The sequence below is a fragment of the Lutra lutra genome, chromosome 6 (genome assembly GCF_902655055.1).
Source record: "Lutra lutra chromosome 6, mLutLut1.2, whole genome shotgun sequence".
NCBI lineage: Eukaryota > Metazoa > Chordata > Mammalia > Carnivora > Mustelidae > Lutra > Lutra lutra.
Window position 1 is genome coordinate 45,848,643 of NC_062283.1, and position 27,238 is coordinate 45,875,880.

At 38.0% G+C, this 27,238-nt stretch overlaps 1 protein-coding gene and 1 long non-coding RNA gene across 2 annotated transcripts in view; one reads left to right on the forward strand and one right to left on the reverse strand.

Moving 5' to 3' along the window:
* Positions 1–27,238, forward strand: part of EYS (eyes shut homolog) — a 1,828,849-nt gene that overhangs the window by 1,639,918 nt on the left and 161,693 nt on the right.
* Positions 48–27,188, reverse strand: LOC125102799 (uncharacterized). The gene is made up of 3 exons (XR_007128195.1): positions 27,097–27,188; positions 420–511; positions 48–119 (listed from the first exon to the last, which is right to left on the reverse strand). It is a non-coding gene; the product is annotated as an uncharacterized LOC125102799 (long non-coding RNA).

Genomic DNA, 27,238 nt, shown 5'->3' on the forward strand with positions numbered 1-27,238 from the left:
CTAAAACTGCCAAGTAAGGAAAAAATCCAATGAAATTTCTCACCTGCCTCACATGGCTGACTGGAGACTTAATCGTGGTGAACATCATCCTTTCTGAGCTTGTCTTGGGGAGCTTTTTACTGAAAGGAAGACGGAAGTTTATCAGGGGTCATCTGGCAGGAGAGATTTTTATTAGAGTTTTGAGAAACCTCTGAAATATTCTGCCTTCACCTTTCTAGCCTTGTAGAACAGGGGACTGCAGATCTCATAGCTAATATTCAAACTAAAATCGGACCACATAGGTATGAGAAATCAACTTGACATCAAAGGTTATCCATCTTCCCACACTTGCTTTTCCTGCTCCAATCTCAATTCCATAGGTGCTCTTATTTTTTAGTTCATTTTTTAGAATAAGAAAAAAAGAATGCTTACACACATACCTCTGCATTTTTCCTCTATTAGAAGCATCTACAAATCCAGCTGTGATTCTTTTGTTGTTTCTCAGATATAGGCAAATAAGCCATAAGCAAGACTATAAAAATAAAGAATTTTATTTGTCCTTGAATGCAGTATGAGCTACCACATCTTTATTTTAAACTAATGCTCTTTTTTAAACTTTGCATCCATAATATTTTTCAGATATTTCTGAGTCTTTTTCAGAGAATATTCCTAGAAAAAGCAGAGAAATGTCAAGCTGAAATAGTCTCAAAGAGCAGATATAAATGTAGAAGATAAGTATAGAAGGCAAACACATCTCCATGTTAGAAAAATTTCTTGTATTATAATTAGTGAGCAGAATTTTGAAGTCACATGTGACAGTAATTCTAATGGCACTTATGACAGCACACCTTTATATAACCTAAAACTAAGCTGCAAAGTCAACCTTATCAAACACTGCTGTGTAATTTTTTAACTTACTCTGTTGCTTAAAACTACGTGAGTTGGGGTAGGTCCCTTCATCTCCCAAATCCTCAGTTTCTTGCCCATGAGATGAAGAAAATATTAATGTCCACTGGGCCAACTCCCCAGAACTGTAAGGAGCTGAAATAAAACTACGTGTGTGGAAATGCTTTAAACTGCAAAGAACCATCCAAATGTGAGAACATTTTATTATATAAGTGCAAGATGTGGAAAAAGAGAGAATGTAAAGGCTCTTTTTGATTTAAACAAGCAGTTTCTGTACAGCCCATGGGGATTAATTATAGACTTCCCATGTTTCCAAAATATTCACAGATTTATTTAAATAGTGAGGTTCAGAACCAACCAAAACATGTTGAGTTGATCAAAAGTCCAAAAAAATTCCCCAGTCCTGCTTAATAATCACTTGTGTCAGACTCACAATCATGCTGTTGAGGCAGCTATTCATAACAAGGTTAAACTTCTGTGATCATTGGGGAACATTGCCAATGTTATTAGGTCACTGCCCCCCTCTCCCTCCCTTCCAGGGAAATCCTACTTTGTGGCCAGAGTTTTTAAAATACATCCTGTTGTCCTTTAACCACATGGACTACCTCTGTACTCTTCTCTGTCAACCTCCTGGGAGGGGGAGATAATAAGAAAAATAGCTGACATCATTCATTACTTACACTGTCCTGATTATTCTGTATGCATCACCTCAGTTAGTCCTCCAGGTAATGCCAAAAGGTTCATGCTCTGGTTATCTCCACTGTGTAAATGGCAAAATTCAGGCACAAAGAAGTTAAACAATCTAACCAAGGTCACACCGGTGGTGGAGGTATGTTTAAACCTCAGGCCAGCTCCCTAGGCACTTCTCTACACCATCACCCTCTACTGCATCCTATGGAATGTTCGACTGAAATGACTCTTACTGCTTTTGCTGTTTTGGGGGGCAGCTACCTCTTTTAAGCACTTTACTGTGTTTTGTGAATGGCACTGAACATTTTATCTCTCATTAGTTAATGTACATTTTTAGTGTAGGCATTACACTAATTTTGTTTTACAAAATAAGAAAACTGAAGTTCAGAGAGCTTAAACAGCTGTTCAAGTTCACACAATAAGTGGCCTAAGTAACTTAACTGGGATTTTAGCCCTAGTGTGATTGAATCCTATATCACATGTCCTTTTCATAATGTTTTGCTAAATCCCCATGATCCTGTCCACGTGGTACACATGATATTTTCTGTTACAGGCTCTGTCGTCAGGGTCTGCACTACTCCTTTGTAGCTACTGGTTATGAAGGGAAAATTCCAGCTATTCCCCTAGATCTTACAAACACAAAGCAGGTCCAAAAGCTAAACCATGAAGCTGTCCATTTTTTTCTTTTCCTTTATTGAAGTCAGGTCAATCAATCCAACCTACAGCCACCACTTTCATCTCCACAAGAAAATGATTTATGCAGTAGTTACAGTTGGAATGAATAAAGGTCCTTACTCACGAACGAGTTGGGATACATTGATTGCCCAGCAGACCTGTTATGTTACCAGTTGTCTCTTAAAAAAAGAGGACCGTTTGGTAGCTGAGTACTCATTAAAGGGTTAACCTTTCTTGCTTATCAAAAATAAAATGCATTTTGAATTTTTAAACCATTCTGTTGAAATTGAAAACAACCACTTAAACATAAGAATCACAACAGTACATAAATGTTACCTATTAGATTGGGAAAACGGGGGCAGAAAATCCTACATTTTAACACATGGGCATCATACTATCTTTTCTGCTGTCAGCTGCTACAATAAAAAGTGGAAAAACCATGGAATTAGCTTATGGATAGTAGGCTAACATATACAAAGTAAGAATCCTACTCTCTACATAGTAAATACAAGAGTAGAAAGGCTCTTCTTAGACCAAAAGCATTCTGCTCTCACAGGCAAGGTGAAGTTAAGTATATACCCTGAAGCCATTAAAAAAAAAAAAAAAAAGCCAACATAATTTCTGGCCTCAGTCAAATCTTTTAAGTGGAACCAAAAACAGATAATAGGAGTATAAACTGGCTTTCTCCATTAGGAAGGTCCGTGAGGCTCAGCAAAGCAAAGGCGCGATGTATTCACCATGGTGGAAAGATTGTTTTTATTTTAGAAACCTGGCAGTCTCCGTTGGCATAATACGACAGCAATTGCCTCACCTTATTGGCTGTGTTTTCTTTTTTCTGTGGCTCTGTCTACTGTAGCCTGAAATTGTCAGTTTACTTGGCTAACTTTTAAATCACAAACAATAAAGGAGCTGGTTGTTGTTTTAATTGTTCTAACAAGAGGAGAAGTCTGAGGGGGGGGAATTCATGTTTCACTCTGTTTGCCTTACATTTGTGGATCCGGTGTTCTGATTTATAGTGTGACTTATGCTGCTTCAAGACTCGGAGCTAAATTATGAAGTCGGTTTTCAGCTTCAACAAATCCTCTCTGGGTCCTGCTGTGTTTCCCTTAATGGCAAAGACTGGTGGATTCCATCTGTAAGGAAGCATGCTTTGCATATGAACAACCACCGGGCAGAAGACAATGTAGAAAAGAACTACGGTTCGACAGTCCCTTTGCTTTTTGTGTGTGTGGTTGTTTTTTGTTTCTTCTTAACACCGAGGATGGAAATCAGTGAGTCATTTGGAAAGAAATCTTTTTTATTGTGGAATTTGAAGAATAATTATTTGATGTTCTATGTGCATACAGTTGAAAGCAAAATGCTATTGCTTAATAGAAATACAACAGCAGGCTGTAAAATCTGAACTCATCTTGCTTAGACACATCACTTTAAGAAACAGTGGGTTTCTTGAGCTGCTGATTTACACAAAACCTTTTACTCTCTTGTTCTAGGTTTGTTTAGTCTGATGTGAACATAAGTTCATCCTAGCTAGAGGAGAGTCGACTGAGAATACACAAGAGTTTCAATTTTGCCTCAAATTAAAAAGAGGGAGGGAATCAAACTTCTATTAAAAAAAAGAACTGAGTTATTGTTCTTTATATTGGTCCATAGGTAGAACAATAATTCTCTTTATATTCTGTTTCTCTAAACTGAATTTAATCTTCTTCCACTGGGCAGAGTAACAAAAATAGTAATAACTTACTGCCACCTACAGATAGGAGATAAGACTTCAAAAATGTCTGCAAGTCGCAAGAAAGATGAACCTGGAGTTCACACTAAAGACCCACAAGTCACCGAACATAGATCTTAGTGGTGTTGCATGCAAGAAAGGAATACTTTCCAACCATCGGTAATTAGATTACGTTTATGGTTTATGAGACTTAAAATGAAATTAGAGCTACTAAAAAAGCAGATTCTCTAATAACATATTCAAGCCATTTTATTTTCATGGAAATTTCTTTCCCCTGGTAGCAAGTTGTCAATTACTGCAGCCAAAGTTTTAAGGAGAGAAAAAAAACCCTTGTACCAGCCAACATTTGCAATAAGCTGTCACCTCACCCAAAGCCTTGTGAGCAGGCTGCGCTGGGGGCACGAAGTAATGCCATTTTTGTATTATTTTTCTTGAAGCCACATTCCAGTAACTTTTCTTGAGTCATATTTGAACTGTCTCAGACCTCCTTTCCCACATTTCTCAGTATGCAATTAATTGGATGTGTCTTTTTCTCCTTATATAGTCTTCTTGTACTTATTACTGGCTCCATCTAATCATTTATTTTCCTTTCATACAAAAATGTTCATGTGACTTTGCTATATCATTGCCTGATGTTCTTGCTTTTAGAACAAGCATTTATTGCACTTTTCCAAGTCTAAATGTTGATTTAGAAAAAAATACTAACAGAATAGACAGGGAGATATTTTCAAAGAAATGTCAGAGCTCCTCTAAAAGGTAAAAGGTAATGTCTAAGCATAGAATCACATACACACATAGGTGGGTGATTTTGTACCAAATTACTTAATTTCCTGGGTACATTTTTCTCTCCTGTAAAATGGGAATGATAACATTACACACCTCATAGGGCTGCTGCTTGGATTAAATGAGTTTAATATATTTAAACTGCTCAGCACAGTGTTGGGCAGATGGAAAGCACTCAGTAAATCTAAGCTGTAGTTTTTATTAAGAGCTAATCCAAACCAACAAAATTAGAGCAGGGATTAAATTTCTTGCTTCACCCATCCTCACAATATTAATGTGCATAAGCTTGAGAAAGAACATCTCAGTAAGAACATGTTTTAAATGAATCTTTTATAATTTGATTGTTTCTCTCTTAGCTCATTGTGACACTATTAGTGCGCACCTACAATTTAAAATTAGAGCATATTGTGTGCTAAACACCATAGTAAGAGATTCATCTTTATTGCATCTACCTCATAACAATCCTACAACTAAAACCTGGAATTTAAGAGATTCAGAAAGCTTGGGAAACTTGTCCTTGGCTGGTAAATTTCAGCCTTGGGAACCCACCACCAAGCAGTTAGTTGAATCAGATACACTCTTTTCCTTATATCATGCTACTTGTTATTTCTCTATTTAATTTCCCAAGACTGTGAGGCCATCTCTATTAAACATTGAAGTTCCTCCAAACTACTCGTAGATCCTCCTCTCATGCTGACCTACTTTCTTTCCAAAGATAACCTCATCCATTCCTATAACTTCAAAAGCCACCTATCAGCTTGTTATACCCATTTTAATCACCCTCATTGTATAAACCAGCTCCCAACTTGCATTGGATGTATCAAAGGCAGACATGCAGTCTGCCCCCTTCAGTGGAGAGAGCACCATCTTCCTAGCTAACCAAGCCAGAAGCCTAAACTAGGAATAATCCTCTATCTCCTCTTTCTCTCTCACCCCCACTGCAGTCCAGCAGGAAGTCCATTTTATTCAACTTTCAATATACTTAGAGTCCACACACTCTTCACCTTTACTGCGGTGAATCAAGTCAAGGTCACCATCTCCTACCTTAGCACTACAACAGCTCCTATAACTGGTTCCCCTGACTCCTCACTTGCACCTTACCATGAATTTTCCATCCAGCCACCTACACGGTCTCTTTAAACTACAGTCAGATAATGATCCCTCTCCTTTTTAACACTCTGCAGTGGCTTTCAAATATACTTAGAATCAACTACAAACCTCTTACTCTGTCCTGCAAGGCCATGTATGGTCTACCAAATTGTCAGTAGCATTTTGTGTCAGCTCCACTCGCTCACTATGACTGTTGGGAAGTTCCTAAAACAAGACAGGTTTATGGCAACTCAGAACCTTCCCACTCACTGTTCTTTGCACCTGCAATAGGATTTCCACAGCTCTACCCATAGAAGGATCATTTCCTTTGTTAAATTTCAGTTCAAAAATTTCCTTCTTAATGAAGCTGTTGAAGAACCCCATCTAACCTATGGCCCCACCTCACTACAACCATTATTCTTTCCTTGTACTAGACATGCTTTCTCTTGGGTACACTTCATAATCTGTATTTATATTATTATTTCTCTTTTTATTTATTTATTTATTATATTATCATTTCTCTTTTTATACCCTTCATAATCTGTATTTATATTATTATTTCTCTTTTTATTTGTAGAGTGTATATCTCTTCTGGCAGATTACTAGCTCCGTGGAGATAGAACCATACCAGTCTTATGCACAGTTTACTTCTAGTACTTAACATGGGCCTGGGATGTTTTCAGTGGATATTTTTCAGTGCTCAATGAATATTTGTTGACTAAATGAATGAATTATATTTGTTGGTGATAATGATAAATTAGATTCCCCACATTAGCACGTTAACTTAACTCTAAGCCATGGTTATAAACCATATCACTAGATCTATAAACACATTAAAAGTTTTGTCTTTGACATAAAGAAAAACAAGCAAGAGGATCAATATGGGTCAATTCAAAGTCTCTGCTCATTGAAAATCAACCTAGAGTGTATGTGTCTCGTGAGTTGCACTGACTTCTGTGTAAAGGTTAGCATTATCATACAAAAGAACTGTTTCTCCATATGTCGTAATTAGGTTTTACAGTAAATGGAAGTTGTGGATATGATGGCCTTGTTTGTTTCTTTACTAAGAACAGCATTTTTTCATAGTTTTCAGCAGAGAGAGCAATACTCTAGTTGTTAGTTGCTTTTCTTTAAGAGACAATCACCATTCACAGATATATGCTATAATTTTACACATACAAAAAATCCTTTAATATCACATGGAATGAAGTTTGGTTAGACTATGCCTTGAAGGAAGCAGTTAAGAATATTCTGAGAAATATGTGTTTTGTGGTCACTCATAGTTATTCACCAACATATGCAGACTTCAGCTGGTATGAACACTTAAGCTGAAGTCCTTCTTGTTTCAGCTCTCATAATATAAACTAGTGTCTTTTTTGTGGCTTAGTGTCACATTTTTTGCATTTTTTGCTTTTTGTTGGTGATTTTGCTGTTTAAAAAGGCCTGCAAGCATACTGCTGACATGCTCACTAATGTTCCTAAGTGTAAAAAGTCATGTGATATTTAAGCTTTGGTCAGGCATGAGTTAAGAGTGCTATTGGTCATGAGTTCAATAATAATGCATCAACATTATGGTACGTTCAGAAAAAGGAAGAGGAAATTCACTGATCTGTGCATGAGGCCACCCCTGAAAATGTTAAAGTAATATTTACAGTGTGTGATGAAGCTATGGAAAAGATGTAAAACTGACTACATTTGGAAATGAATGAGATGTTGACCAATACAAAATGTGTAGTGAAGAACATCATTGTAAGACTGAAAGCCAAGAAAAATTCATCACATGATCCAGGGTCAGGAAAATGTTAAACCCTTCTCTGCTAGTGGGCTGACTTGGATGTTTTAAAAGGTGATACATGTGGAAAATGTTAAACTTTAAATGGGTTTTTCAGATCAAGAATCTATGGAACAATTTTTAAAATACCCACTAAGTGTTATACAGAAAAAAGATGGGTTATGTGAAAGAGCAGGTTTTCGACACTGATGACGACACTGTATTGTTTTACAAGGGCACTGACTACAATATAATAGATATAGATATAGGTATAGATATAGATAACAATTACATGATATAATCTTTATAATGCAAATGGTGTTTTGGCTGATTAAAGTATTATGGCCAGAGGATTGAAGGAACCTAACCTTGTATTTTTCCTAGGAGCAATAGTTCAGTATTTGCTAATGTAGTGTCCAAAGCAATTTTGTAGAACATAAGTGGCAGAAATAACAAGAATCAATGATATGTCTCTTTCCTCCAAGAGGCCACAGACACAGGCAATTCTGTTCGGAGAAAAGGTGACAGGCATCTTAGCGGCAATTATATAAATGGCATCTCTTAGTCACATAATATATATGTTGAATGAATGTTGAATGAATAAAAAGGCAATGAAAGAAACATATATAAAATATGAGTGATAAGAAGCACCTAACCTAGCCTGAGAAGTGGAATGGAGAATATCCTCCTAAAGGAAGAGCCCACTGAACTGAATCTTCACAAATAAAAACAACTACCCTAGGAAGGAGCTGCATGTACCAAAATATGGAAAGAAAGTAATCTAGAAAGCTTAAGGAATTCCAAAGAAATCAGTATGGCCAGAAGGTAGGAAACTTGCAAGAGAATGCTAAGAGTTGAGGTGGGCAAGGAGTCAGGGGCCAGACTAATGAGTTTAAATTGTATATAAAAGACAATGAAGAATATGAAATGTGTACAACATAGACATATTTCACCGCTCATCTTTTCTCCTGTCAGAACTTTGTTTACATCTGTCTGGTTTTAAGTGTACGTTGATGAATCCTTAACTGTCCATGTCAATTAGACATATTTGTATGGAATCTTCACTAAGAATAAAATTTTAATACTCTATTTTAGTATGTATATTTTTTTTAAATCCCAGGTTACTGTAGGTAGCACGTTGTTCTCATTGGATAATTGTGAAAATACAGAACCATAGTAAGAGTGCAAGGATGACAGATACACCACAAAATGAAAAGAATACATATATGTGTATATGTGTGTATAAATATATATATTAGGAATTGTGGAACACTACTTAAATGCCCAAATACAGAAAGATTGCTTCTTTAAGCCAGTAGAGAACCTAAACCTAGTCCTTTGAACATTATGCACTATTGTTTCTGTTTGAAACTAAATTAATAGAATGGTCTTGATTGAAAGCTTGATTCAAATTAGCCTTTAAAAGTGGTTTGGAAGAGGGGCGCCTGAGTGGCTCAGTAGGTTAAAGCCTCTGCCTTCAGCTCAGGTCATGATCGAGGGTCCCAGGGTCCCAGGGTCCTGGGGTTGAGCCCTGCATCGGGCTCTCTGCTCAGCAGGGAACCTGCTTCCCCCTCTCTCTCTCTGCCTGCCTCTCTGCCTACTTGTGATCTCTGTCTGTCAAATAAATAAATAAAATCTTTAAAAAAAAAGTGGTTTGGGAGAAAGGAGACAGGGAAGGATCGAGAGCAGGAGGGAATGAGAGAAAGAGAGAGGATAGGCGAGAGAGAAAAAGAGAGATCAGCACCTTGTTGGGGAGCTACTTGCCCGTGGTATCACTAGCTTGCTACTGGAAACAGGTGTCAGTATGGCTGGCACTCTAAAGGGAAGCCACATGATACAGGAAGAGGCCTTGTCTCACATTTTTGAGAAACAAAGAAATGGAGAAGCATGTTCTCCTCCAGTGCACAAAAGGCAAAGATAAGTGCACATGCTATAAGGAGCAATTGAGATTGAGAATTCATCTTTTGGGAGAAGAGGAAGGAAAAAGGCATATCCATCTTCACACAATGGCAGCTACTGCAAAGAAATGACAGAGCACAAGTGTTCTATGCAGCTGAGTATGATTAATCATGAAAGGAAGGGCCTGGAAGCTCTAAGCCAGTGTAAAAGCAGGACCTTGTCCATTTTCTTTTAGTATTTCAGATGTGCATATGTATTTGACATTGTTTTAATCAAATGCTTGATGCATTTTTTGCATCACTTAGTTCAGTACATTTTACTCGTGAGCCATTAATACTATATTTAATTCTCCATCTTAATAAAAATTTCAGGAGAATGTAATGTGAGCAAACAATGCATTTTCAAATGAACATTCTACATAAGACTCATTACAAAAAAAGATTTTCAATTAAAATCTTAAAAAATACTCATTACTGAAAACCTTCCTGTGTTGGCCTAAATAACCAATAACATACATGATGACCCTCAGTATGAAACAGCTCTCTTTTCTCTACAGTGATTCAATAGAAAAGAACCCTCTAATCAATCTCATAAAACAAAAGAACTTAACATAAGACGTAATCGAAGATGGCTTTCTGGCAGAGGGCATTTTTTTTCCTGATTAATTGCTTACTGTGCTATTATGATAACACTCCTGCTTGCGATATAAGCTTTTAACATCCTTATTACTGACTTTGTTGGTTTTCAGAAAAGAGTTGATCACAATAGTAAGAAAAAGTAGGAGCTTAGAGCTTTGAATTACATCAAGCAAATCTCAAGAAGCATTAGGGCAAGATTCACAGACCAATCACACATGTATACTCATAATAGTAAGCAAATTACTGATCATCTTTCTTTTCTCGTTTTATTGAGAAATAATGGTCGTTTATCACTATTTAAGTTTAAGGTGTACAGCATGATGGTTTGATTTACATATATTTTGAAATGAGTAGCATAATAGGTTCAGCTAACACCCATCTTCTCAAATAAATACAATAGGAAAAGAAAAAAGGGAAAAAAAAATTCTCCTGATGAGAACTTGTAGGATTTACTTTCTTAACAACTTTCCTATATATCATAACAAGCAATGTTAGCTCTAGCCATCTTATTGTATATTACATCCCCAGTTTTCTTGTAACTGGAAGTTTGCCCCTTTGGCCACCGTCTTCCAATTTCCCCTCCACCTATCCCTGCCTCCAATAACCACAAGTCTGATCTATTTTTCTATAGTTTCTATAGTTTGGAGGTTTTTAGATTCCACATACAAGTAACATCATACAATATATGCCTTTCTCTGAGTTATTTCATTTAGCATAATGCCTTCTTCTTTTTTTAAGATTTATTTATTTATTTGGGAGAGAATGAGAGAGAGTGGGGGAAGGGGCAGAGTGAGAGAATATCCAAGCAGACTCCCGCTAGGCCTAGAGCCTGATGCGGGGCTCTACCTCACAACCCATGAAATCAAGACCTGAGCCAAAACCAAGAGTCAGATGCTTAACCAACCGAGCCACCCAGGCGCCCCAGCATAATGCCTTCCAAGGTCCATTTATGTTGCCACATATGGTAGGATTTCCTCTATTTTTATGACTGAATAATATTCCATTATATATATACTTATATATAATAACTTCTCTATTCATTCATTCACCAATGGACACTTAGGTTGCTTCTATGTCTTAACTATTGTAAATAATGCTGCTATGAAAATGGGTGAATGCAGTTTTTTTTTTTTTTTAGTTAGTATTTTTGTTCCCTTCGAATTTATTCCCCATAGTGAAATTGCTGGATCATATAATAGTTCTATCTTTAACTTTTTGAGGAAGTTTCATACTATTTTCCATAGTGGCTGCACCAATTTACAATCCTACCAGCAGTACATAAGGATTCCATTTTCTCCACATCCTCACCAGCATTTATCTCCTATCTTTTTAATGATAGGCATTATAACATGTAGGAGGTAATAATTCACTGTGATTTTGTCTTGCATTTCCCTAATGACTAGTGATATTGAGCATCTCTTCATGTACCCGTTGGCCTTTCATATATCTTCTTTCTAGAAATGTCTATCAGGTTCTTTACTCATTTTTTAATTGGGTTATTGGGGGGGGCTGCTATAGAGTTGTATGAGTTCTTCATATGTTTTGAATACTAACCCCTAACAGATAATATGGTCTGCAAATATTTCTCCCATTCTATAAGGTTTTCTTTTTTACTTTACTGATGGTTTCTTTTGCTGTGCAGTGCTTTTTAGTTTGATATGATCCCACTTGTTTGTTTTTTGGTTTATTGCTTGAGCTTTGTCATATCCAAAACTTCATTACCAAACCCATATAAAGGAGCTTTGTTCCTATGTTTTCCTCTAGCAGTTTCATGATTTCAGCTCTCCAGTTAAGTCTTTATCCACTTAGAGTTGCATTGAATCTATAGATGGCTTTTGATAGAACTGATATTTTAACAATATTAATTCTTCTAATTTATGAACATAGGACACCTTTCCATTTATTTGTGTCCTTTTTTATTTCATTGATCAATATCTTATAGTTTTCAGCATAGAGATCTTTCACTTCCTTAATTAAATTTATTCCAAAGTATTTTATTATTTTTGATACTATTATAAATGAGCTCAATTTCTTTATTTCTTTCTCAGAAATTTGGTTGTTAGTGCAGAGAAACACTACTGATTTTTATATGTTCATTTTGTATCCTGCACTTTACTGAATTCATTAATTAGAGCTAATGGATCTCTTATTGAGTTTTTAGGATTTTTCTATACAAAATCATGTTGTTTGCAAATAGAGATAGTTTTACTTCTTCTTTTCCAATTCTGATACCTTTTATTTCTTTTTCTTGCCCGATTGCTCTAGCTAGGACATCCACTACTATGTTCAATAGGAATGGTAAGAGTGGGTACACTTGTTTTATTCCTAATTTAGGGGAAAGGTTTTATCCCTTTACCACTGAATATGATGTTAGCTGCTGGCCTGTCATGTATGGCCTTTATTATGTTCAGATATACTCTTTCCATGCCTCCTTTATTAAGTTTTTATCATGAATGGATGTTGAATTTTATCAGGTGCTTTTTCTATATGTATTGAGATGATCGTATTGTTCTTTCATTTTATTAATGTGATATATGACACCGATTGATTTGCCTATGTTGAAACATCACTGCTTGCAAGGGACAAATCCCGCTTGAACACGGTAAATGACCTTTTATTGTTCCTCTGAATTCAGTTTTCTAGTATTTTATTGATAAATTTTGTATCTACATTCATCAAGGATATTGACCTGTACTTTTCTTTTCTAGTACCATCTTTTCCTGGTTTTTTCATTAGGATAATATTGGTCTCATAAAATAAGTGGGAGCCTTCCCTCTTCTTCAGCTTTATGGGAGAAAGATTGTTGTTAATGCTTCTTTAGTTGTTTGGTAAAATTCACCAGTGAAGTCATGTGGTCCTGAGCTTTTCTTTACTGGCAGATTTTTGATTACTGATTCAATCTCCTTACTAGTAATTGGTCTATTCAGACTTTCTATTTCTGCCTGATTAAGTCTTAGTAAAATATGTGTTTCTAAGAATTTTTCCATTTTTTTCTAGATTGTCCAGTTTGTTGACATACAGTTGTTCATAGTAGCCTCTTAAGATCCTTTGAATTTCTGTGATATCATTTGTAACATCTCTTTTTTCATTTAAATTATGTTGATTTGGATTGTTTCTCTTTTTTCCTTGGTTAGTCTAGCTAAGGAGTTTTCTAATTTTGTTTATCTTCTCAAAAGGTAAACCCTTAGTTTGGCTAATTCTATCTACAGTTTTTATGTTCTCTGTGTCATTTATTTTTGCCCAAATCTTTATTATTTCCTTTCTTTGCTAACTTTGGGCTCAGTTTGTTCTTCTATTTCTAGTTCCTTAAGACATAGAATTAGGTTGCTATTTTGGGATCTTTCTTGCTTCTTAATATAGGCATTTTTTTTTTTTCTTTTTGCTCTTCTAGATAATTTCCTGTGTCCTATTCTCCAAATCATTCATTCTTCCTTCCGCATGGTTGACTCTACTTTTTAAACTCTCTATTGAATTCTTCAGTTTTGTTGAGTTTTTTAACTCTAGAGTTTCTGCATGTTTGTTTGTTTTTTTTTTAAAAGGGGGAGGTGCTTGCTATTTCCTTTCAAACTTCTCATTTGGGGGCGCCTGGGTGGCTCAGTGGGTTAAGGCCTCTGCCTTCAGCTCGGGTCGTGATCCCCAGGTCCTGGGATCGAGCCCCGCATTGGGCTCTCTGCTCGGCGGGGAGCCTGCTTCCTCCTCTCTGCCTGCCTCTCTGCCTCCTTGTGATCTCTATCTGTCAGATAAATAAATAAAATCTTTAAAAAAAAAAACAACTTGTCATTTTATTCATGCATTGTTTTCTTAATTTTGTTTAGTTGTCTGTGTTTTCCTGTAGTTTATTAAGCCTCCTAAAGAGGATTATTATGTCCAACCATTCATAGATCTCCATTTTTTTAGGGTCAATTATTAGAGCTTTATTACTTTTCTTTAGTGGTATCCTATATACCTGATTTTTCTTGATCCTTGATTTCTTACATTGGTATCTTTGCTTTTGTGTAACGAGGTTCCTTTTGAACTTTGTAGGTTTGCTTTGGCAGAGACAATTCTTCATCAGTCAGTTAAGCTTGAGTTTATAGCTTGTCTGCTATTGGTGTCATTGGGCAGGTGGTACTCTGTGGTTGTCTAAATTATCTGGTCGGGCTTACTAGATGGTTAGGACTGGGTATTATATTCAGTAGTTGATGGGACTATATACTTACTTCCCTGCTCTGGCAAGACAACAGGCCAGGGCCCAGGAGCCTCTACAGCTCATTGTTTGGGGACCCAAATCAGGCCCGAGTATGCAATGTATTCCCTGGTCAAGAGAGGCCTCTGATTTTGCTCTGCAGATGGGGAAATGATTTGTGCGCTCTCTCCAAGTGCCACTGTACATAGAACTCCTGAATGGGCTGTGCAACTTCTCATGTGCTCTGGTGGGGCTCCCTGGTTGGAGAGGCTAAAGGTTATATTCAGCGATGAGAGGAGCTACAGATTTGATTCCCTATCCAGGCATAGTGGGAGAAGCAACACCAAAACCACTAAAGGTCTTTGTTGTCTCAACTCAAGCCTACCTGCATCCCAAGTTGCCTGGCCCAACAGGGTCACTGGCTTTGCTCTGTAACCCATCAGCTCTGTATGCCCTTCTCCCAGCTCAAGTGCTGCTGGTCCATAAGCTTTCAGTTGTTTTTGCTAGCTCTTCTAGTCAGAAGGGGCCAGAAGACACTCTCCACAGTGGCTGGGGCTATATCTCAGGCCCTTGCCTAGGCAGGAAGATGAGGGGCCACTACAGGCTACCATCAGTTTCTCCAACAGGCTTTCTTTTTTTTTTTTTTAATTTTTTTAAAGATTTTTATTTATTTACTTGACAGAGAGATCACAAGCAGGCAGAGAGGCAGGCAGAGAGAGAGGAGGAAGCAGGCTCCCTGCTGAGCAGAGAGCCCGATGCAGGGCTCGATCCCAGGACTCTGAGATCATGACCCGAGCCGAAGGCAGCAGCTTAACCCACTGAGCCACCCAGGCGCCCCTCCAACAGGCTTTCTGATTGGGAGGGGCCAGGAGCTACTCTCGGCCTTGGCTATGAATTAGCACCCCTGCCTGTAGGGAAAGGCTCCATACCAGGTACTAGGTTCGTTCTGGGGGTGGTCAGCTATGCCCACCTGCCTCTTAGCTTGAGCACCCTTGGGCCACACAGCTTCCAAGAGTTATCCCCATCCCTTCTGGTCAAATGGGGCTGGAAGGCACTCTCCATAGCAGGTGAGACTGTGACTCAGCACCTTGCCTGGGCAAGGGCAAACCGGGCTCCAGGGCCAGCAAAACTCCTCCTTTGAGGACCTGAATCAGGCAGATCTGCACCCTGCTGAGTTCCTTGGTCAGAGTACACCCCAACTTGGTTATACAGATAAGCGAAACTGCTGGTTGGAATTACTACTTAAGCACTGCCGAGTGTGAACTCAGTCTGCCAATTTCATGTGCTAGCTGTTGTAACCGCACACCTCCTTCTTTGTCACAGTCAGAATCTCATTGACTGGGCTCTGAAAGTACCCCTACAATCCCCTTGGTACAACATCGGAGTAAGGGCTTCCACTAAGCAATCCACAATGCTGGGGATTGACCCCCACCCCAGCTTCTCTTTTCCCACTGGAGGAACTGAAGGCTCAAGGGAAACCACTGGGCATGGTGCTACACCAGCCTCGGGAAGGGGCAGTGTGATCAACATGTAGCCACTTCTCTTAGCCTTCTAATGCAGTCTGTCTTTCTGTCTGTGCTGTAGGCAGGTGCTTCAGCCTCACCCCCATGATCTAGGATTCTCTCAGTGGTGTCTTGTTCTCAAACAGATATTAGTTGTTCCTCTTGTGAGGGAGACCAAACTCAGGAACAACCTATGTCACCATCTTGGTGATGTCACACCAGATCCTTTTTTTAACTAGAAAAATCATTTGTTCTATAAAAAGTGTCACTTCCCCTCCAAACAATGCAATACAAATGTGGCAAAATTTAAGCTAAGAGTAGTAATTAGTTGTCATTTTTAAAGAGTAATATAAAATCATTTTTTATTTTTCATAAAACTAGCTGACGTTTGTTGAGCATTTCTTAGTGCTTTTCATACATTTAATTGTCCCAACAACTCCTTGAGATAAGATTTCCAAAATCGTAAATTTGTATTTCACGATTTGATAAAGTATTGCCTTTGTAGCACAGTTGATATTCCATTACAGATATTTTTGTCCAGAATTCTTAAAGCCCTGTTGCTTCATGGTTTCTAAAATGATATTTTATTCTGGGAAAAGGAAGACTTGCTTCTAACTGTAAGCCAAAAAGAATGGTAACACATAAAACAGACTTTATTCAGGTTTTCACACAAAACTATTCAATTTAATATATTTTACTATATTTACTATGGTTACTGAGGTGATGTTTACTTGTACAAACTGATTCACCTTTTTTGACTGGTCATTTCAAAAACAAATAAGCAAACACACAAAATGTGACCCAAGATCTTCTAAATAAAGTAAAGAGGACTTAATGAAAGGTAAATGAGATTACTCAGAAGAATGATTAGCATGTTTTTATAATAGAGTCTAAGAATCATTAGGATGATTTTATACATATAGAATATTTTTAATTGCTTAACAGAAACAAAACTCAATAAAGAACTATTTTTCTTCAATAACATTAACTTTTGGAGAGCCTGGTCTGCTCAGTCAGTGGAGCATGTAATTCTTGATCTCAGGATTGTGAGTTCAATCCCCACATTGGGTATAGAGATTACTTAAAAATAAAATCATTAAAATAAATAATGTTAACTTTTTAATTATTTAGCATAGCAATTCATTCAGATAATGTGAATATCTAGTCCAGACTTCTGATGTTGTGTTGAACATAAAATCAAGCGTCAAACCTAATCAATACAATGAAAAGTGCCAAGTTGTTTGCATCTGAGAAGCAACTTTCCAATAGAAGCACTGGTCTGGACCTCTGAAGGTCTGTGTGCAGGCCTAACTCTGCCACTTGAGACCTTCAGTAGGTATGTCAGAGCCCTTAATATGAGTTTTCAACTATAGAATTTATGGTTCCTTCTGATTGAAATTCTGTATCTCTTAGATTTACCTGCAGTTAAAGTTCGGATTATAAAAGGAATGCTGAATGGTAGACAGAGCAGCAGACTCAAAGCCAAAGGCTTCACATTCTATTTAGGTTCAGTTATAAAGGGCAGTTGCCACACATACCTACAAAGCCATTAAAGAATGATCAAATTGACATGGTATTCTGAGTTACTGAAATGTATTTACTTGTATAACCAGTTTACGTTATTTGATGTATCAGTTTAAAAAGCTAGTTCAGACAAATACTTGGATGGAATTGATCTAATACTCAATTCAGTCCAAAGGAGCAAACCAATCTGGTGTGTGGACATAGACCATGATCCAGGGATTTCTTGGAATGGATGTATAATTATGTCCAGATTTACTATATAGTTTAACATTCCTTGGTTTATTGACAATAAATTTGAATTTAACCCAGTACTTCTGTTTCTTTGTAATGCATAATAAAGTATATTCCCATGTGTTTTGTGCATAGATAATGAAGGGGTGGAGGATGGCTTAAAGTCAGATGGATTACCCTGTATCTTTTGCTATCAACTTCTTAAACTTCTCATCTTTACCTAAAACAGCCTACATACATGGCCACATCATACTAAGTGTCATTAAATAATCTGGTCAAAACAGTGGATTTGCTTCCATATAGCCAAAAATATGAGTCATTAACAATATATTTTTCACTAAGGTGATTATGCTTTTGATATGTAAATGTAGTTCTTTAATATCTTTATAAATTAGCTAGCAGACTAAAGTATGTCATCTATTAAAATATTTTGTAAAATGTACTAACAGTCTCCATGCCCAGGATATATTAGAGTAAGAATTTTTCTTTTTCTCTCTCACAATATATGTGAGGACCCAAAGCCCATTTTGGCCATATATGGGTAAGAACAAGAAACATTGCCTTATAATTTGCTGTAAATTATTTCCCTTCCAGCTTTTTCTATTGCTTATTTGTTGGATTTGCCAGAATTATTTTGGCTGCAAGGGACAGAAACCCAACACAAACTAGCTTAAAATAAAAAGGGAGTCATTGTCTCTTATTAGAAAATCCTAAGGCTTCAGGCAGGTCCTGGCTCTGCATCCCTCTCTGTCTTTATTCTGCTTTTCTCTGTGGCTTCGTTCTGCAGCTTTTTATTCAGGCAGCTAGGAAAGAAGGCTGTTGGCATTCCAGCTAGATGGTCTTCACAGCTTGCCGTCCGGGACAAAGAAAAAGCCTCTCTTCTGCATTCACTTATCAAATGTTAGGGAAACCTCTTATCCAAATATTATTATACCCAAGTAGATCTAACTGGCTAACCTAAGTTGGTACCCCACATAATGAAAGGGAACGAGGAAGGAAAAAACAACACCCGTAGTTCATCTGTGGACAGAACAGTGATTTGGTTAGGTCACTCTCTGGAGAACACAAAATGCTAGAGAGAAATAAAAACAGTGACCCCTGAGAATTAGCAGGGAGAAGCACCCTTCCAAAATAGGAACAGTATAAGCTCGAACCACTTAAAAGCTAGTTCTTTAAAACAAAAATACCATTTGGGTCTAATTCATAGTTTTAATTGAGTTTGAACCTTAAAACTGAATTATTCAAAATCAAACAATTTGTTTGCACATTTCTTCTTACCAAGAAAAAAATAACTTGCCCTAATTAATATTTATAATTGCCCTAATTTAATATTTATAATATAATGTTCACTTTTACAGATACACAAGAATATATCACTTCAGGGGCACCTGGGTGGCGCAGTGGGTTAAGCCTCTGCCTTCAGCTCAGGTCATGATCTCAGGGTCCTGGGATGGAGCCCCGCATCAGGCTCTCTGCCCAGCAGGGAGCCTGCTTCCTCCTCTTTCTCTGCCTGCCTCTCTGCCTACTTGTGATCTCTCTCTCACTGTCAGATAAATAAATAAAATCTTAAAAAAAAAAAAAGAATATATCACAAGTATCTTTAGTATTTCTATGCAGAAACAAGCTGGACAAAATTTTCTCTCATTCTGATTCATCAGTGTAAACCACCTCGCTTTGCATTTTTGCACATGATGAGATCAAACCAACTGAAGTTATGATTAGATTAATTAAGTCTCAATGGGATGTACAGATAAGACCATTAGTGGCTACCTAAGTGAGTTAATTCTGAGTTTGATTTCATTGCTCCAGAAAACATTTTTATTTGGAGATTATTTTGACATTCATTGTCATTAAATATGAAAACTGCAATATGATTTCCAAACACAAAAATTTCCAAACACAAAATTTGTAAAAATATTTCTCCTAAAAATTTCCCTTTGTAAAACTAGGAAAAGAGTAATCTTGTCTTGTGTTCTCTTTTGTCAAAACTGAACTTGGAAATGCTTTCTCCCACCCCTGCAGTATTGCCATTTTTTTTTCCACATGGTACTTTTTTGTTTTGCCTAAAACACTAAAGAAATTAATGGCTATAGCGAGGCTTTTGGTGTGTCTTTATCACGCCCATGAAAATTTCACAACCTCGGTATTCCTCTTAATCTCACTACTCTACTACCCCTTAAAGTGTAACTTTGAAGGAGTAATTTTAGAGATGTTGAGCTTGAAAGGGCTTTTGAAATATTTCATTTCTGAGCTGAGTCAAAAATAGCCATGTTTGTTAAAAAAAAAAAAATCCCCTCACAAAGAAGCTTGTCTGGGAAAAGTATTCTTCAAAACTGTAGACATTTCTTTCAGAAAGCCTCGGTTCCAATTCACGGAGCTTATTGTTCTGATCTCAGAGCTCAGTCCCCGCAGCTTGAATTTCTTTTCAAAATTGTTTAATGACTTTTAAGAATGTATTCCTTGCTAAGTCTTGTGAGCATCCAGTGTCAATGTTTGCCTTTTGATTTCTGTTATTTAGTTCACTTTTGTGCTCCCGACCCTTGATATAACAAGTGCCAGAGCTGTCCAGCTCTTTGTAAAATATGTGCCCGTCCAACTCAGGACTCCTGGGTGCATGTGTGTTAATTCACAAATGCTATAGATTAAACCAGATAAATAATTCCTGACACATTGGAGAGAAATTAGGAGAAACAAAGTCAGTAGTCTATGTTACAATCACTTGAAGATCCCTTACATTTCCTCTTTCAACCAAGAGGATTAAACCCCCTGTATTTCTGTCAAGTTTAAGCTATCTTAGAAAATGTGTTTAAGGAAATAACTTCAGTTTGCCCATGGCCAAAAGGGCTGCCTGAATTGTTGACCAGGTTGACCAGTATCATCTTGAATGTTACAACCATTTGGTCCCACCTGGCATTTAGTAGTAATTTTACAGAGCCCTGTTTTCTTAACACCTGGAACACATTTCTATTTTAGCACAGTAAGTTTATTTGTCTACACTGAGATCTTGTCTTACTTCTCCTGCTTCTGCCTGTTTTCTGAAAGCTGATGCCATTTGTAGCCCTCTGTTTAAGGGCTGAAGTTATCCCAGAATGCTGATAGCTCTTACTGGATGGGGTTTAGAATTAAGTTACAGTCCCAGGAACTTAAAACAGTGGCCCTGCCAGTTTTCAGACTTATGGATGGTGGTCTCTCTTGTTCCAGGCTCCCAAACAGTTTCCAAATATAGCATCTGGGAATAAACTCTCGGGACCTGCACAATGCTTGAGTCACAGGACTCCTTATCTTTCTAGACCACCCTCTCCACAATGTCCAGTCAGGCTTAGGGTTCTGCCTCTATCCTGCCCTTCCTTTGTCTTTTTGATTGCTTCCTGGATCAAATGAGTTTCAAGAAGGAAGAATGCATTCTCAAATCGGGGTAATTCAATTTAATAAAGGAACTATTTACAAAAATATGACCAGAGTGTAGGGGAATCCTAAGGCATGTGGACCACCCCGAGGCTAAAGAGAGGCAGGGATGAAGAAGTTTGGACCTGAAAGGAAAGATGGGTAAATAGTAAAGAAGGCAACTTCATTTGAGGGATAGAACTGGTTTAACCTTGACCCAGCAAGAAAGGAGAAAGATACTCAAACTTCATTTTCCCTTTTGTTTTGGTCTCTCTACGGTGGGCCCTTGTGTCCCAAGGGCAAAGAAGGTTGATGAGTTTCACACAGGTCAGCCTTTCATGGCAGAGAGAAGGGTAGACTACAATGGAGTAGATTGAGAGAGGAAAATAAAAAATATCCAGCACACTTCTCCTCACTTGTCAAAATAGACTGGTCTCTGTTTCCTTTTCTTGTTTCCCAACTAAGGTGGATAACTGAGAATGTTACCAGGTGTTCTTCCCATTACCAATGGAGGATAAGAACTTTGGGTCTTGACAGTATCTGGTGTCACTTGAGGGTAGCAACAGCTGCACTAGCTCCATTCCTACCCCCAGGAGGGCTAGGGTTTTGTGTGTCTGTTTTCCTCACTTCTTGAGGACAGGGACCATCCCTCATTCACCCTTGTACTCCTACAGTTCTCTGGCATATCGTAGTTGTTCAAAAATGTTTACTAAACCATCTCATTGTTCTATTAAAATGCCGCCCTTTACTAACACTAGAACTGGCTGGAATTTCTGTCTCACTGGCTGTACCTTGAGTAGCACTAATCTGATCCTTTTCAACAGTGTACCTTTTTCTGTATTCCTTCCAGATCCTCAGAAATTTCAGTTGCCCCTTATCGTTATACCATCACTTTCCTTCATTTAACATATCCTCATGACATGTTACAAGTTCCCTGTTTACAGCTTATTTTCCATTGATTTCATTTTAGATTGGTTCCCAGTGACACATAGGGAAGACACCTGAACATCATCAGTAACATGTCTTCAAATTACATTTTAGTGTAGGTTACTTTGGGGAAATTTCTTAGACGCTGCTAATAGCATCAAAAGCTTGTAGTTGTTTTAGTATCAAATCAAAGAAACTGACTTTGAACCTACCACCTGGTATTGTGACTGAAATATAAAAAAAGTTCTAAGTCAGGTGGTTGAATGAAAGAACAAATGAATACACGCATGAATGAAAGAGTGGGTCATTGACAATAATCTAAGAATCATCTATCACAGGCCTTGCTGGGATACTGCCTGCTTAATGATAGCCGTGCCTAAAATAAGCAGAAACTTGCAAGCAGAACTAACTATTTATGGAAAGCCTAGGGCTTTAGGAGAGACTCAGCTTCTGACTCTGAGGGGGGAGAATGCATATAAAGGGGAGAACGTTATATATGAAAGCTATAAGAGAAAAAAAAAAGAAAGAAAGCTATAGTAGAATATAAACAATGGTGTTTCAGGGATGTAATCAATACCAGGCTAGCGGGGATTCCTGTGCATCTGACAGAGAATAGCAACATGGAATTCTGAGGCAAGTAAATTCATAAGCACATATCAACTGGTATGTTTATCACCAGGGATACCTGTCAGCCAGTAGCCAGGCCCAAGGTATGTAGACAGACTCTTGTCCCAGAAGGGGTCCTGGTTTAATGTCAAAGGACTGTGATGAATAATGCAGAGCCCCAGTCCTGGAGAGTTAGGCAGGTTCCTAGCAGGCACTCACAATAAGGTTGGAGCTGAAAATGAGGCAAAGGAATAATGATTAGAATGCAGATTCAGAGCCAGAGTACAGAAATTCAGTGAGAGGACATTTCCTCTGACTTTACAGAGAGAGTTTTGAATGTTTAGAAATGAGGGGAAAGGGTGACCCAAGAAGAGGGAACAGCATGAGTCATTAATGCAGGTTACCTGCATGCCAAATCCTGCGCGTGTGATGAGAAGGGAATTAACATCTCAATGCTTTCATTTTTTATTTGTAAAATGGAAATCCTGTAAGTATCTGTATCACAGTATTCTTATTAACATTATACATAAAAGGTCTAAGAGAGTTATCTGGCAAGAGTGCATGTCTTAGTTTGTAAGGACTGTCCTAACAGAATACCACAGGCTGAGTGGCTTAAACCCATGGAATTTATTTTCTCACTGTTCTATAGGCTAGAAATTCAAGATCAAGGTATCTGCAAGCTTGGTTTCTCCTGCAGCCTCTCTCCTTGGTTTTCAGAGGTCAGCCTTCTCATCTATCCTCACATGGCCTTTCCGTTATGCACACAAATCCCTCCTTCCTTTTTTTATGTGTGTCTAGATTTCTACAAGGACACCAGTCAGATTGGATTAAGGCCTATCCTAACAACCCATTTTAAATCAATCACCTTCTTAAAGGCCCTGTCTCCAAATACAGTCACATTCTGAGGTGCTGGGGTTAGGACTTCAACATGTGAATTGTGGGAGAACATAATATAGTCCATAACAGGAAGCACCCAATAATGTGAGTTCTGTCTGCAATGGCACAGAGGCCAGAAAGCATAGGGTGAGGACAATACTATACAATCATTTGTTCAACAAACACTGAGAGCATATTAGGTATCAGACTCTAAACTAAGCACAGCAAAAACAGCAGCACACAAAGCAGACAAGTTCCTGTTTCAGATAGCTTCCATTCTAGGTGAGGAGTTGGGAGAGGAAAGGCAGACAACAACTGGTTACTTCTGTAAATACAGAAATAGTGTAGTAAAATACAGGATTTAAGTACAGATATAAATACTAGTCTAGGAGCTTAGATTTTATTAAGTAGGCGATAGGGGAAATTCCTATTTTTGAGTAAGGAAAGGGTATAGAACACTTCTTCTGAAAAGCCCATGGAAAAAGAAGGTAGGTGATTAATAAAATGATTAAGATAGGACTACTTATTATATCACAGGGTGAGATGCTTTGTCTCTCCCTCAAGTCTTCATGTATAGCATTCTACCCTTTATACTAGAAGAATTTTTTCTAGAATCAGAAGAGAGAAAACAAAGCAACAGTGGACATTTAGAGGAAAGGAAAGAACATCAGGTATTATGAGATAGAACAGGACTGAAAAATTCACAGAAGGCAGGGAGCCAAGGGAAGTTGTAAAGGATGATTACTGGATTTTGAACCAGGTAACTAAAATGCTGAAATAATTACAAGAAGAAAAGAGAAGAGGATGAGTTCAGTTTGGGCCATTTTGTCCTCAGGGGGATATCCAGAAACAGGTGCAAATGCTAAGAATGATCAGGGCTAACTCATAAACTTGAGGTCAAGTATGTAGAGCATAAAGTGGAACTGTGTAATTACTGAAAGGAAGCAAAAGAGAGGAAAGCAGAGCAAGCAGACATTTTATAGAATTACATTGGCTGCTGTAGGAAGGGAGCAGAATGAGTAGTAGAGCAATTAAAAAGAAGTGGAAAAGAAGGAGGAGGCGGCCATATGAAATAGCTGATCTGGATTGAATATTTGTGCCCCCCCCCCCAAAAAAAACCTCTTATGTTGAAACCCTAATCCCCAATTTGATGCTACTAGAGGGACAAAACAACTATTTAGAAAGCAATCTGTTTGTTGTTTGGGGTCATGAAGACCCATTTGATATGTCAGTTTGAATGGAGTTTGTGAAGCAAGACTGCAGTAGGGATTTGGCCTTTGGGAGGTAATTAGGTCATGAGAGTGGAGCCATTGGAATGGAATTAGTGCCCTTAAAAGAAGAGCCACTAGAGGGGCACCTGGGTGGCTCAGTGAGTTAAAGCCTCTGCCTTCAGCTCAGGTCATGATCCCAGGGTCCTGGGATCGAGCCCCACATCGAGCTCTCTGCTCAGCGGGGAGCCTGCTTCCTCCTCTCTTTGCCTGCCTCTCTGCCTACTTGTGATCTCTGTCTGTCAAATAAATAAGTAAAATCTGAAAGAAAAAAAGAAAAGAAGAGCCACTAGAGCAATAACCTCTCCCTCTGCCTTATGAAGATATAGCAAGAGGCGGCTGCCTGCAAGTCAGGAAGAGGGCTCTTGCCAGAGACAGAATCTGCCGACACCTTGATCTTGGACTTATCATCCTCTAGAACAATGAGAAATAAATTTCTGTTGCTTCAGTCACCCGGTGTCAGTTACTTTGTCATAGCAGCCTGAACCGACTAAGATAATAGGAGACGAGAAGAGCAAAAACCAGAAACAAGGGCAAAGGAACATGAGGAAGAAGCTGAAAGCAGCAACGATGGATGTTACCGAGCAGTGAGAGAAGATGAGAAATGGAAAGAGATGTTATACTGTGTCTTAAGAGTTTGAGACTCTCAAGGAACTGGATTTGGTAGAGTGGAGACCACAGAAACCTGGGGGGCATGGTGATTAGAGATCAGGAAGCCATTTAGTGAAGCAGATTCCTCTTTAAAGAAAGGTGACGGTGAAGAGCACCAAGTTCATGGTGGCGGAGATTCCTCCATAAAGGAAGCTAATCTTGGGTTGACCTAGTTATGCCTGTTGCCTCAGGTGAATGACTAAAAGCATGTCCTTAGACTCCTCAAATATAATCATTTAGGAGAATGCCTTGATAATGCTGGGCAAGGCAAAGAAGGAATATCCTTTCTCTGAGGCAGCAAGAAAAGGAACGAAATTATAAGACACAAGGAGGGTGAGTATCTGAGTGGCTCAATCGGTTAAGTGTCTGCCTTCAGATCAGGTCATGATCCCAGAGTCCTGGGATGGAGCCAGCAAGGAAGCCTGCTTCTCCTTCTCCCTCCGCCTCTCCCCCGCGTGTTTGCGCACTCTCTCTCTCTCATGAATAAATAAAACCTTTAAAATTTTTGAAAAAATAAATGAAAAAAAGACACAAGGAAATGTTGATATGATCAAAGGTGGTTTAGGAGCTCAGTCAAATAGTCTTTATCTCTACAATGAAATACAAAATAAGATAAAGGAGTGGGTTGTAGAATTTGGAAAAGTAGCCCCTTCATGTGTGCCTTTAGTAACTAAGAACATCCACTACTCCCCTGCTGAGCCCTGAAATAGTATTGGAGTCATCAGTCTAAATCATTCATCTGCCATTTCAGTGGAGAAAAAAATCAAATTTAGAAATAACCCATGTTAAGATTTTCATTTACCTTTATGGAGTGGATTTTTTTTTAATTTTTCTTTAGCCTTTTCTTCTTTGCATTTTATATGTAAAATGAACATTACTTTGACAATCAGATACAAAAACAACTGTTAGAATCTGTTCGTTGTTTTTGGATCCTGAAGACCCATCTGACATGTTAGTCGAACAGATTGTGAAGCTGGATCTTCATAGAGAGAAATATAATCCTAGCACACTACTGATCTATGCAGAGAACACATTTCAATAATAGTGATGTAATGAGTGTTTGTTGGTTTCCAATTTTTAGAAGTTGCCCATCAGGAAAACATAAAACTGAAACATGGTTACAAAACAAAATGCAAATGTAATCAATCTTGACTCTTTTAAAGTAGAGTAAATCTCCTGGAATTGACAGTAGACAGGAGCCAGAGGTGAGGGCAGAGGAGAGCAAATGGAGCAGGGTGCTAATGTTTTAAAAAAACAGAGGAAGAAGGCAAGAAGTAGAGTAAATTAGATACATAAAGAAACATAGATTTAGGTATATTCTATGATGCTACAAAGATTACTAATAGAGTGAGTCATATATAAGGCACAAATATTGTGAGTCGTTTAACTTAACTCTTTCTTAGCAGGAAATTAATAGATCAAGTCTGAATGTGATTAACCAAGGAGCGCTATAATCATACAATGGGAGAAAAAGACCAGAAGAGCTAAAAACAGCGAAAAAGCTGCTATCTCTGGGAAATGAACACAAGAGTAGGAAATGATGGGCAAGGAACTGCTGTCTTTCATTAGAAGTCCTTCCATTCCACTTAATTTTTTACCCTTTGCACATGTTACTTTGATAAAATATTGAACAGAGAAAAAATTAATAGTCATAGTAGATGACAGAACTCCCTTTCTAAGCAGTTGAGAGAATTTCAGGATTCCACGCCATGCTAAAATCATTCTGAATTTATCTGTACAAAATGTTGGGTTTAGTAACCTGGAGAAGCAAATGATTCTAAGAGATTAAAAGGTTACTTATACCTTTCGACGACAAGTCCAGGCTTGACATGTTATACTTTCTGACCTAAGGAGAGAAAGCTCCGACAGCTGCTTTTTCTTCTGGGGAAGGAACAGCTCTGCGTCTTGAGGCATGTGAGAATCCAGGGCTCCGATGAAATTAGCA